Genomic DNA, 11,348 nt, shown 5'->3' on the forward strand with positions numbered 1-11,348 from the left:
ACACGGACCCATCCTCACACGGACCCAGCCTCACACGGACCCAACCTCACACTGACCCAGCCATACACTGACCCATCCTCACACGGACCCAGCCATACACTGACCCATCCATACACTGACCCATCCATACACTGACCCATCCTCACACGGACCCAGCCATACACTGACCCATCCATACACTGACCCATCCTCACACGGACCCAGCCTCACACTGACCCAGCCATACACTGACCCATCCTCACACTGACCCATCCTCATACTGACCCAGACTCACACTGACCCAGCCATACACTGACCCAGCCTCACACTGACCCAGCCATACACTGACCCATCCTCACACTGACCCATCCTCACACGGACCCAGCCATACACTGACCCATCCATACACTGACCCATCCTCACACGGACCCAGCCTCACACTGACCCAGCCATACACTGACCCATCCTCACACTGACCCATCCTCACACTGACCCAGACTCACACTGACCCAGCCATACACTGACCCAGCCTCACACTGACCCAGCCATACACTGACCCATCCTCACACTGACCCATCCTCACACTGACCCAGACTCACACTGACCCAGCCATACACTGACCCAGACTCACACTGACCCATCCTCACACAGACCCAGCCACAAACTGACCCAGCCATACACTGACCCAGCCTCACATGGACCCATCCTCACACAGACCCAGCCTCACACTGACCCAGCCATACACTGACCCAGCCATACACTGACCCAGACTCACACTGACCCATCCTCACACAGACCCAGCCTCACACTGACCCAGCCTCACACTGACCCATCCTCACACGGATCCAGCCTCACACTGACTCAGCCATACACTGACCCATCCTCACACGGACCCAGCCTCACACTGACCCAGCCTCACAATGACCCAGCCATACACTGACCCATCCTCACACTGACCCAGACTCACACTGACCCATCCTCACACTGACCCACTCTCACACTGACACAGCCATACACTGACCCTCACACTGACCCAGACATACACAAACCTCAAATGTCATGACCACGGCCCCAGCCTCTCACTCCTAGATGGCCATCTGCTGTAATAACTGGCCTCACACATTCTCCTGCTCCTACATCTACAGTAGTCACGCCTCACACGTCACCAAAACACCCAGCAGCCATCTCTCTACTCATTAAAGCTCCTCTATCTGCCCTTGGCCTGATAGGCCTGAGGAGAACAGCGTGGGGACTGGCTGGATGGGGACTAGACCATGAGAGGACAGGATATGGGTCTCAGTTGGGATGCATTCACAGCTTTTAGCTCTCAGAACAGTCCAGGACAGGTGTTTGTCTGGAATGAGTCAGAGCTTCCCAGATGAGACAAGAGGTGAGACTTGAGTGGCTCCCAGAACACACCTGACTCCATTAGGATTGTCTCTCTCTTTCTCTCTCTCTCTCTCTCTCTGTCATCAGACGTTTCATTGGGGTGTCACTATCAGGCCTTAATGGTAGAAGTGCACTTTTGCAGGCCTCCTGTGGCGTCTTAATGTTTTGGGACAAAGACTAATTTCCAACTGGGGCCTGAGGAGGTCTAATGATAGCTTTACAAGGCTAATTAACTAGCCATGAGCGAGGTAATGAACTTTTCAAACATGCAAACTGATGAAATAAATGACACCCAGTGAAAGCGTTAAAGGAGAGTGAGAGCTCTTCTGAGCCCTCCTCTGGGAGGGAGGAACGGCCAGAGTGAGAAGATTGAATTTGGAGCCGATATCTTTTCATTACCTGACCTAAGCACTCTTCTCCTCTCCTCTTGCCGAGCCTGCCGGCCCACCGCACTGAACATGGTGGCCAGAGTATGAATTGCTATTAATTAATCAATTTTGCACCTGTCTCCAAAGCAGCACGTTATTGGTTCTGCAAGGTTTCTCTACTCCTATGGCCACTCGGAGGCTTTTAAAGTGCATTTGTGATTATGAATAAATAACCATGGATGCTCCCTACTCTGCATAACAAGATGTCTAGCCTCCAGAACAGCCTGAGAGAGTTCTTCATAAAAGTGTGTGTGGAGGGGGAAAATCAATGAGTATACAGTTAAAGTACAACCCTGCATTTACATCCAGACTAAAGTGAATGCTTTACTATGCAGAACACTTAGGATTTAACTGACGTGGCAGGGCTACATGAGCTGACTGTCTGTATGACCCCTCTCCTCCATACTTATCTCTCACAGAGAGATCCTAGCCCCTTTTACCCCTGTCTGTAAATGAGCCCTGATAGAACAGGAGCCCTGCTATAACAGGTGATCTGTACTGTGAATGAGGCTCCACTCAGCACCCACCAATGTAGTCGGCATGGTCCTTCCTCCCCACTGCTTTACATGAAACAAAAGTGTCTGCATGAGAAACAGAGAAAGAGAGAGGGAGAGAGATTGATAGCTAAGTTTGTGTGCTACAGTGTCCAACTGACCGCACACACACACACGCGTACACACACACACACACACACACACACACACACACACACACACACACACACACACTCACTATCCTCCACTCGTTTCTCTCTCTGCAGCTGTTCATTTCTTGACTGAAGGTAGGTGTAATTGTGTGGGAAATAGGGCTGTGTCAGTCTCCAGCCATGTCCAAACTGAGATGGCATGTGGACGGCCCCATTTTATGAATGCAAATAAAAGAGAAGATCAAAGTTATCAAAACACAACTGACATCTGACAATTGCTTGTCTCAGGAAGCCTTTTCATTTCAGCGCCCGGTGTATTAAAAATGAATGGATTTTGCACAGATGCCATATGCTGTCAAGATTGATGCTTCTCTCTCTGGATTAAAGTGCTACTTTTGTTGTAGGCTGCAATGTGTATGGCTTGGTATTTTCTTTCCCTCCCTCGCTCTCTCCCCCCCCCCCCCCCCCCCCCTCTCTCTCTCTCTCTCTCTCTCTCTCTCTCTCTCTCTCGCTCACTCACTCTCTTTCTCTCACAGGGTGGGGAATGAGTTGTTGAGAAACCTACTTAGCTAAAGTTTTCCTTCTGGTTGCAAGTAAATGCCGCCTTAGAAACAATTAGTCTCATGCTAGACTAAGGTGTCAGTGGTTGACATGTTTTTTTTGAATGACGCCTCATTGCCATATCACTTAAAGCGTGCTGCTCGCGTGGAGCGTATGTGAGTGCTGTGCTCTGAAAGCACGGACAGCTGCACCCAACAATAAAAGATTCCTGCTAGGCCTTTGGGTGCATTTCAAACGCACAGTAATGTTTCAGGCAAAACATCAGATGGGTTATGGTGCTGATGGGCACACGGCTGCTGCCTGGAAGGCTCTGCCATGGTGGGATCAGGCCCCGCTCTATAGCAGCCCCAGCCCCAACCCTGCTCCTCAGCCCTATACCCCAGCTCTATATAAAGCCCCCAGCTCCAGCTCCAGCCTGGCCTGCTGTAATGCTGATGAAGATACATCTGACTGGCCCTGCTTCTGAGCAGACCCATAGTTTCTTTACTGATAGGCCTAATCTGATATATGCCAGATGATTATTCAACATAGTGAGGCGGTAAATAGAATCATCAGAAGGGAAGGAATATTCAAATTGTCACTGTATCAGGCATGATGATAGGATCTAGGCCTCCTGCTTGTAAATGCATTACTCATACTGCAAGAGCTGTCACTTTCATTTACTGAGAAGCACGAGGAAGGCCTTAGACCCTTCGGTGCGACTTTCAAAAACGATCACAGAACAACAGAAGAAATTTGGAGAAATTGCCTCTTCCAATTTCTGTCCAAATATTTCAACTTCATCTATTTTTTCTAATACAATTTGGGTGTATGTTCTCTCGTGGCATGGCCCTATCATACAGCCGCTGTAACAAAGCAATTTAATTTAATGCCCAGCCAACCTTGAGCTATTACGTAGTGTTCCCTGCACCTCTGACAAACTGGGTGTTTGCCGCCCTGCCGGGGCTAATGCTGACTTTTCAGAGTTTTCCACGTTTCTTGTCCAGAGGCGGAGCGAGATGATTTGGCATAATTTGCATGTAAAGTGGAGCACGGTCCTCAGTGGGCGTTGAGGTGCCTCCAGACCCTTCCCAGCAGTCTGGCATCCTGCTGCAGCAGCCACACATCAGTCCTCACTCTTCCCTATCTGCTGGGTGGGGCATGACAGCACAGCGCACAAGAGCTTGAGGTCCTGTCAATCTCTCACCTCCCAGACTGGGGTCGTCCTTCAGAGACACGCGCTGAGACGAGGAAGCGGCGAGGCAAGGACGAACACAGAGCAAAAAAAAGTATGGCTTCCTCAGGATGCCGTAGGGCAGAGTGCAACCCAGACAGAAACTACGGACCTTGATACAAGCTCTAGTCAAACAGCAACTATGTAAAGATACGGAAAGACTCTAATGCTACATTATCAGGTAGACGCATACAGAATAGTGGGACTCTAATGCTACATTATTAGGAAGAATACAGAATGGTGGGACTCTAATGCTACATTATCAGGTAGACGCATACAGAATAGTGTGACTCTAATGCTACATTATTAGGAAGAATACAGAATGGTGGGACTCTAATGCTACATTATTAAGAATAAAGCATTCAGAATGGTGGGACTTTAATGCTACATTATCAGGAGGATGAATACATAATGGTGGGACTCTAATGCTACATTATCAGGTAGACGCATACAGAATGGTGGGACTAACGCTACATTATCAGGTAGACGTGTACAGAATAGTAAGACTCTAATGGTACATTATCAGGCAGACACATACCTAATGGTGGGACTCTAATGCCACATTAGCTTGGTCATTATTTAGGAAAAGGACAAATTGAAGAAGAGAGAGATAAGCAAAGAGGCAAATATAGACAGAGAGGGAGACTTTTAGCTGTCCGTCGGTCTGGTGTGTTTCCTCTCTTACAAAAGAAGAACATACACTGTAGTGCAGTGTTTCCCAGCTCCAGTCATCCAGTACCCCCAACAGATACATTTCTGTTGTAGGACCATCACACCTGATTTAACTTGTCAACTAATCATCAAGCCCTCAATGAGTTGAATCAGGTGAGTTTGTCTGGGGCTACAACCAAAATGTGTGCTGTTGGGGGTACTGGAGGACTGGAGTTGGTAAACGCTGCTGTAGAGAAAGCATGGAGAGTGGACTTGAAGGTCAATGCGGACAGAAGTGCTTGTGAATTAAAGAAGCATAATGAGAGAATAAGAGGGAGGCACTCTGTCTTCTCCTAGTTAGTAAAGGGAGGGAGAGATGGTGCTTGATACTGATCCACCATCCTTGTCCTCATCAGCATGGTCTCTCTCCCTTCTACTATGGTAGCCGTGGCTGGATGGCTACAGGAGGAGTGGAACCTGCAGCCCGCAGATTGTGTTTACATAATGGCCATCTCCAATCATAGATAATCTGGCTTCATTTTTTCTTCACAGATACAGCGGCAGACAAGGTCAGGGGGAAGAGATTCATCGATGGAGAGGAGTTGATAAGGAAGGGGTGCCTCCCAAATGATTTAGTGCTGAGATTCGCTCAGCTACCCCCATCACCCTCCGTTAGCTCCCTCATCCTGCTGACCCCAGCTCTCCGTCTCCTTCACTCCCTCCATTTCTGTCTGGGCCTCGCTCTGTAGCCCTCTCTCTCTCTCTATCACTAGCTCTATCTCTCCCCTCTCTATCCACTTCCCCAGCCCTGTTTGGATTGAGGCAAATTGCTTGGGTTTAAAGTGGAGATATGAGACACTTTCTATTCAAGCACTGTCCACATAGCAGAAGAGAAGAGGCACCTGCTTCAATTGTCTCGACATATCTCCCAATTGAAATCATGACTTGATCAAGTTAGAAATAAAGGCTGGGTTGAAGCACAACAGATAAAGACTTTGGAGGGAGAGGAGAGGAGTGGAGAGGGGTGCTGGTTGACTCAGAGCAGCAAAGTGCCAATAGACTTAAAGTCTAAAAAGCCTCCTCCCATCCCATCCTCCTATTCTGTTTCATAATGCAAAGGAGAAATAAATAACCCATGAGTCATTCTAATAGACAGCCCAGAGAATTAGTTTTCCTATCCACAATGTGCCAATAGATCTGCAGGATTATGCGTCGTCTGGTCCCACAGTCATTTCCTGTGCTGAACCTTTACTAGCGCTCCTGACACATCTCTATCCCTGGAGAGAGGACAGCTCTCTGGGGGAGGAGGGAGGTAGGGAGGAGGGAGAGGGAGGTGTACGAGCGTCTCTAAACCCACTAATGGGCCGTAATGCCTGCAGAAGCACGTAACCGAGACACCTTTGCGACTCCTCATGACAGATAATTGCTGATGTCTTGTACGTGATAAATGTGTCTCCATTCCATGGGGGCAGAAGTCTCGGCGCAGGCGCTGGTCCCACTGCTAACCAATCTACAGCTAGGGCCCTGGTGGGAATACTGTCTACCTGGCTGGGCTGGCCTCACTCTATCTGCTCTGACTGAGACACACACACATGCATGCACGCGCATGTGCACACACACACACACACACACACACACACACACACACACACACACACACACACACCACACACACAGACACACACACAAACAGAGAGAGAGGGAGAGATGAATCCCTCTCCTACCCAGGGCTGTCTGTTTTCCTTTAAGTCGAGGCCTTCAAAGTAAATCTAATTTCATTGTCAGCCGAGGCTATGCTTTATTTGCCTGCCCTGTCTGATGACTTCCTGTTGCCATTAACGCTCAATATCTCTGTTGGGTCCTGGCCTGTTGTCGTGCTCGCATTTCATTCAGCGCCAAGCTGTGTCCTATACACTGTCTGTCCTCCCCAACACAAAGTTCTGTCACGCCCTGACTCTGGGGACTCTTATTTGTTGAGTCAGGGTGTGATTTTCTATGTTGTGTTGTTCTATGTTATAGGTTCTAGTATGGGTATTTCTATGTTGGCCGGTGTGGTTCCCAATCAGAGGCAGCTGTCGCTCGTTGTCTCTGATTGGGGACCATACTTAGGCAGCCTATTGGCTCTAGTGGGTTGTGGGATCTTGTTCTGTATAAGGTTTGTTGTGTTACCTTAGGACTTCACGTGTCGTTAGTTTATTGTTTTGTCGTGTGTTTATTCGTGTAAATAAACATGTTTGCATATCACGCTGCGCCTTGGTCTGACCCGTCCTTCAACGAACGTGACAGAAGATCCCACCAAACGAGGACCAAGCAGCGTGCCCAGGCGGAGCGAAGGGCCATGTCACAGGTGGGCAAGTTGTGGTCATGGGAAGAGATATTTGCGGTGAAAGGACCATGGGCTAAGGTAGATGCCCAGGCAGGAGAGGAGCAACGGCAACACGGAGGAGGCCGGTCAAGGAGGAAGCCCGAGAAGTAGCCCCAATAAAATGTTGGGGGGGCACACGGGGTGGTTGGCGGAGCCTAGGGTTAGAGCAGAGCCAACTCCCCGTACTCACGCGAGAAGGCGTATGACTGGGCAAGCTCCGTGTTATGCGGAGCTACGTACTGTGTCGCCAGTGCGCCGGCACAGTCCTGTACGTCCTGTGCTTGCACCACGCACGTGCCGTGCGAAGATGGGCATCCAACCAGGACCGGGTGTGCCGGCTCAACGCTCCTGGTCTCCAGTATGCCTCCTCGGTCCCGCATATCCTGCGCCAGTTCTACGAGCTGTACCGCCAGTACGCGTGCACAGCCCAGTGCGTCCTGTGCCAGCGCCCTGCACGTGTAGTGCGAAAGTGGGTAGCCAACCAGGACAGGTTGTGCCAGCTCTCCGCTCCAGACCTCCAGTCCGCCTTCGCAGTCCGGTCCGGCCCGTTCCTGCTCCTCGCACCAAGCCAGTGGTGCGCGTCGCCAGCCCGGCCCGGCCCGTTCCTGCTCCTCGCACCAAGCCAGTGGTGCGCGTCGCCAATCCGGCCCGGCCTGTTCCTGCCCCTCGCACCAAGCCAGTGGTGCGCGTCGCCAGCCCGGCCTGTTCCTGCTCCTCACACCAAGCCAGTGGTGCGCGTAGCCAGCCCGGTCCAGCCTGTTCCTGCCCCTCGCACGAAGCCAGTGGTGCGCGTCGCCAGCCCGGCCCGGCCTGTTCCTGCCCCTCGCACCAAGCCAGGGGTGCGCGTCGCCAGCCCGGCCCGGCCTGTTCCTGCACCTCGCACCAAGCCAGTGGTGCGCGTCGCCAGCCCGGCCCGGCCTGTTCCTGCTCCTCGCACCAAGCCAGTGGTGCGCGTCGCCAGCCCGGCCCGGCCTGCTTCTCGCACCAAGCCAGTGGTGCGTGTCGCCAGTCCGGCCCGGCCTGTTCCTGCTCCTCGCACTAAGCCAGTGGTGCATGTTCCTAGTCCGGTTCGGGTACTGTCAGGCCCTGACTTCAAAGTAAATCTAATTTCATTGTCAGCCGAGGCTATGCTTTATTTGCCTGCCCTGTCTGATGACTTCCTGTTGCCATTAACGCTCAATATCTCTGTTGGGTCCTGGCCTGTTGTCGTGCTCGCATTTCATTCAGCGCCAAGCTGTGTCCTATACACTGTCTGTCCTCCCCAACACAAAGTTCTGTCACGCCCTGACTCTGGGGACTCTTATTTGTTGAGTCAGGGTGTGATTTTCTATGTTGTGTTGTTCTATGTTATAGGTTCTAGTATGGGTATTTCTATGTTGGCCGGTGTGGTTCCCAATCAGAGGCAGCTGTCGCTCGTTGTCTCTGATTGGGGACCATACTTAGGCAGCCTATTGGCTCTAGTGGGTTGTGGGATCTTGTTCTGTATAAGGTTTGTTGTGTTACCTTAGGACTTCACGTGTCGTTAGTTTATTGTTTTGTCGTGTGTTTATTCGTGTAAATAAACATGTTTGCATATCACGCTGCGCCTTGGTCTGACCCGTCCTTCAACGAACGTGACATGTTCTGACTAGCTAGAGAACAGAACTGTGCTGGCTGGCGTAGAGAGCCCTCTGTATTTCATTCACTCTGTCTGTATTTTTCCTCTTTCTCCCCCTCTCCTCCTCTCCGGCTAGAGAAAGAGTAGTAATTGATATCGTGGCCCATCCATCCTCCCTTCCTTAAACCAGAGATCCAATTTATCTCCGTGAAAATGCCGATTGGCTCCCGCCCAGGTCTTGTCCGTCAGACTTTGCCTGTTTTTAGATGGTCGTTAATTAAAGTGGCGCCGTGACAAAAATAAGATCTAAATGGGGGAGTGAATGTGTGGCTGGGAACAGGGAAATGGGCTGGCTGATTCACACATCTTGACCACGTAAATCACCAACTGGCTCAGTCTGGGTCTAATCTTACCCTGGCTGGCTGTGGTGTAAATCAGAAGGCTGGGATACACATAATGCATCTAACCCACACAATGTAGATGCACACTGGGTCAATTAGATGTAATTATGCCACATGTAAATCTGTAACTGGCTTAATCTGCATTAACCCCGATAATGTTACAAATGGCTTTGGAATGATCTAGTCAATCACGCTGTCATTCTGGCTAGGGCCAGGCTGGCGGGTGGCTCTTCAGCTCTGTGTAAAAACCTTCAAACCTGCAGTGTTTTGTGATTTGGTGCATGTCAAAGTCCTAAACCCAAAATCACTGATCTTTTATAAACATGTCTGACTACTAACTATACTCTCTCCTCTGTCCATCTTATATGTTGTCAAAATAATACACCTGAATTGTACGATTTACCACGCAGTACGAAGTGGATGGGTTTAACTGTCCTGGTGTTGACTGATAAAGCCTATACAGGATCTCTGAAGTGTGGCTGTGTGGGGGTGAGGAGAGGGGAAGAGGAAGGATATGGAGGTGCATGGATAGGGGGGTTGACTCCCAGTGTCTCTCATCTGTAACCAGGCTGAGCTGTCACTCTGAGGACAGTGAGGAGGAATAGATTCCCACCCTCTCCTCCGCCCGCTCCTCACTCGACTTTGAACCTCTCAGAGTGACAGTGAACCTGACACAGCCCCTCTCTCTGCTGGCCCGGCCGGCACAGATGGGAAGTCAATAGAGGCGAGTGACCTATATTAACGGCTACTCTGCAAACTCCCAGTGTGTCCCTACTGAGAGCAGAACATTAAGGTGTGCGGAGGAGTGGAGGGGTGGAAGGAAAGGAGGGTTGGAGGGATGGAGGAGTGGAGGGATGGAGGGGTGTAGGAGTGGATGGAGGGGTCTAGACCACTGCGCTCCTGAGTGGCGCAGTGGTCTAGGGCACTGCATCGCAGTGCTAACTGTGCCACTAGAGATCCTGGTTCGAATCCAGGCTCTGTCGCAGCCGGCCGCGACCGGGAGACTCATGGGCGGCGCACAATTGGCCCAGCGTTGTCCAGGGTATGGGAGGGAATGGCCGGCAGGGATGTAGCTCAGTTGATAGAGCATGGTGTTTGCAACGCCAGGGTTGTGGGTTAGATTCCCACAGGGGGCCAGTATAAAAAAAAAAAAAAAAAAAAAAATATGTATTCACTAACTGTAAGTCGCTCTGGATAAGAGCGTCTGCTAAATGACTAAAAATGTAAAATGTAAAAAAATGAGGGGTGTAGGAGTGGAGGGAGGGAGGGAGGGGTGGAAAGAGGGAAGGGACAACCAGGAGAAGGTTAATTACCTCCTCGTCCTTCGCTGTCGGCTGGCTTCACCTGGATGGGCCGGTTCATCTGCAGAGGGGAGAAAACACCTGGGTTAGCGTGGCCACCTGGGGACAACCACTACAACCACTACCAGGAGGAAAGGGGGACAGAGTGATGTTCATGGGCCTGTAGTTCTTGTCCTGTGTCATTGGAGCATCAGATAAACAAAATAAACTGTGCTCTGCTCTGTTCTGTTCTAGTAAATAAGAAGAGGAGAATGTGTGAGCTTTGAGTTTGATGCCAGCATGCCTAATTAATCCAGGGCCTTGGCCTCCGGAGATGCCTGGTTCCCCCTCACAGTTCAGCAGAATTAGCACTTTTCAATGACAGAGTCACACTGGGTGTCAGATGGCATGTGGAGATTAATGCCATTACATCACCCACTATCAACCCCACAGGGAGAGGTCTTCTCTGGCTGCCCTGAGCTTCCTGTCCCCTCCCTACTTCCCTCTGTCCCTTACAGCCACGCCCTGCCCTGCCCTGCCCAGCTCTATACACATCCTCTCTCCCTCTGTCCCTCCCTCCCTTCCCTCCCTCTCTCTTTTCCACCCCTACCCTTCTAAGCCTTGCCCTGCCCAGCTCTGCACACTCCACCCCTCTACACTTCCTACCCCCACCACCGCCACCACTCCCCTCAGGACCAGATCCAAGCGTCGTGACCAGTATGCTGCTGCTCTGCTCTGGTCAGCCAAGCCCACCCCATACACACTGGCTATTGAAAGCCACACACAAACATACTTCCAAGAAACACAGAAAGTACTGTAAAAAGGTTAGGAGTTCAAA

At 50.8% G+C, this 11,348-nt stretch overlaps 1 pseudogene across 1 annotated transcript in view; it reads right to left on the reverse strand.

Moving 5' to 3' along the window:
• Positions 1 to 10,592, reverse strand: part of LOC311122744 (CUGBP Elav-like family member 4) — a 30,397-nt pseudogene extending 19,805 nt beyond the window's left edge. The window contains exon 1 of the transcript in view: positions 10,544 to 10,592. The product of the transcript in view is annotated as a CUGBP Elav-like family member 4 (transcript). The remainder of the gene's footprint in view (positions 1 to 10,543) is intronic.
• Between the last annotated feature and the right edge of the window lie 756 nt (positions 10,593 to 11,348).

The sequence above is a fragment of the Coregonus lavaretus genome (assembly GCF_964263955.1).
Source record: "Coregonus lavaretus genome assembly, contig: HAP1_SCAFFOLD_3669, whole genome shotgun sequence".
Lineage (NCBI taxonomy): Eukaryota > Metazoa > Chordata > Actinopteri > Salmoniformes > Salmonidae > Coregonus > Coregonus lavaretus.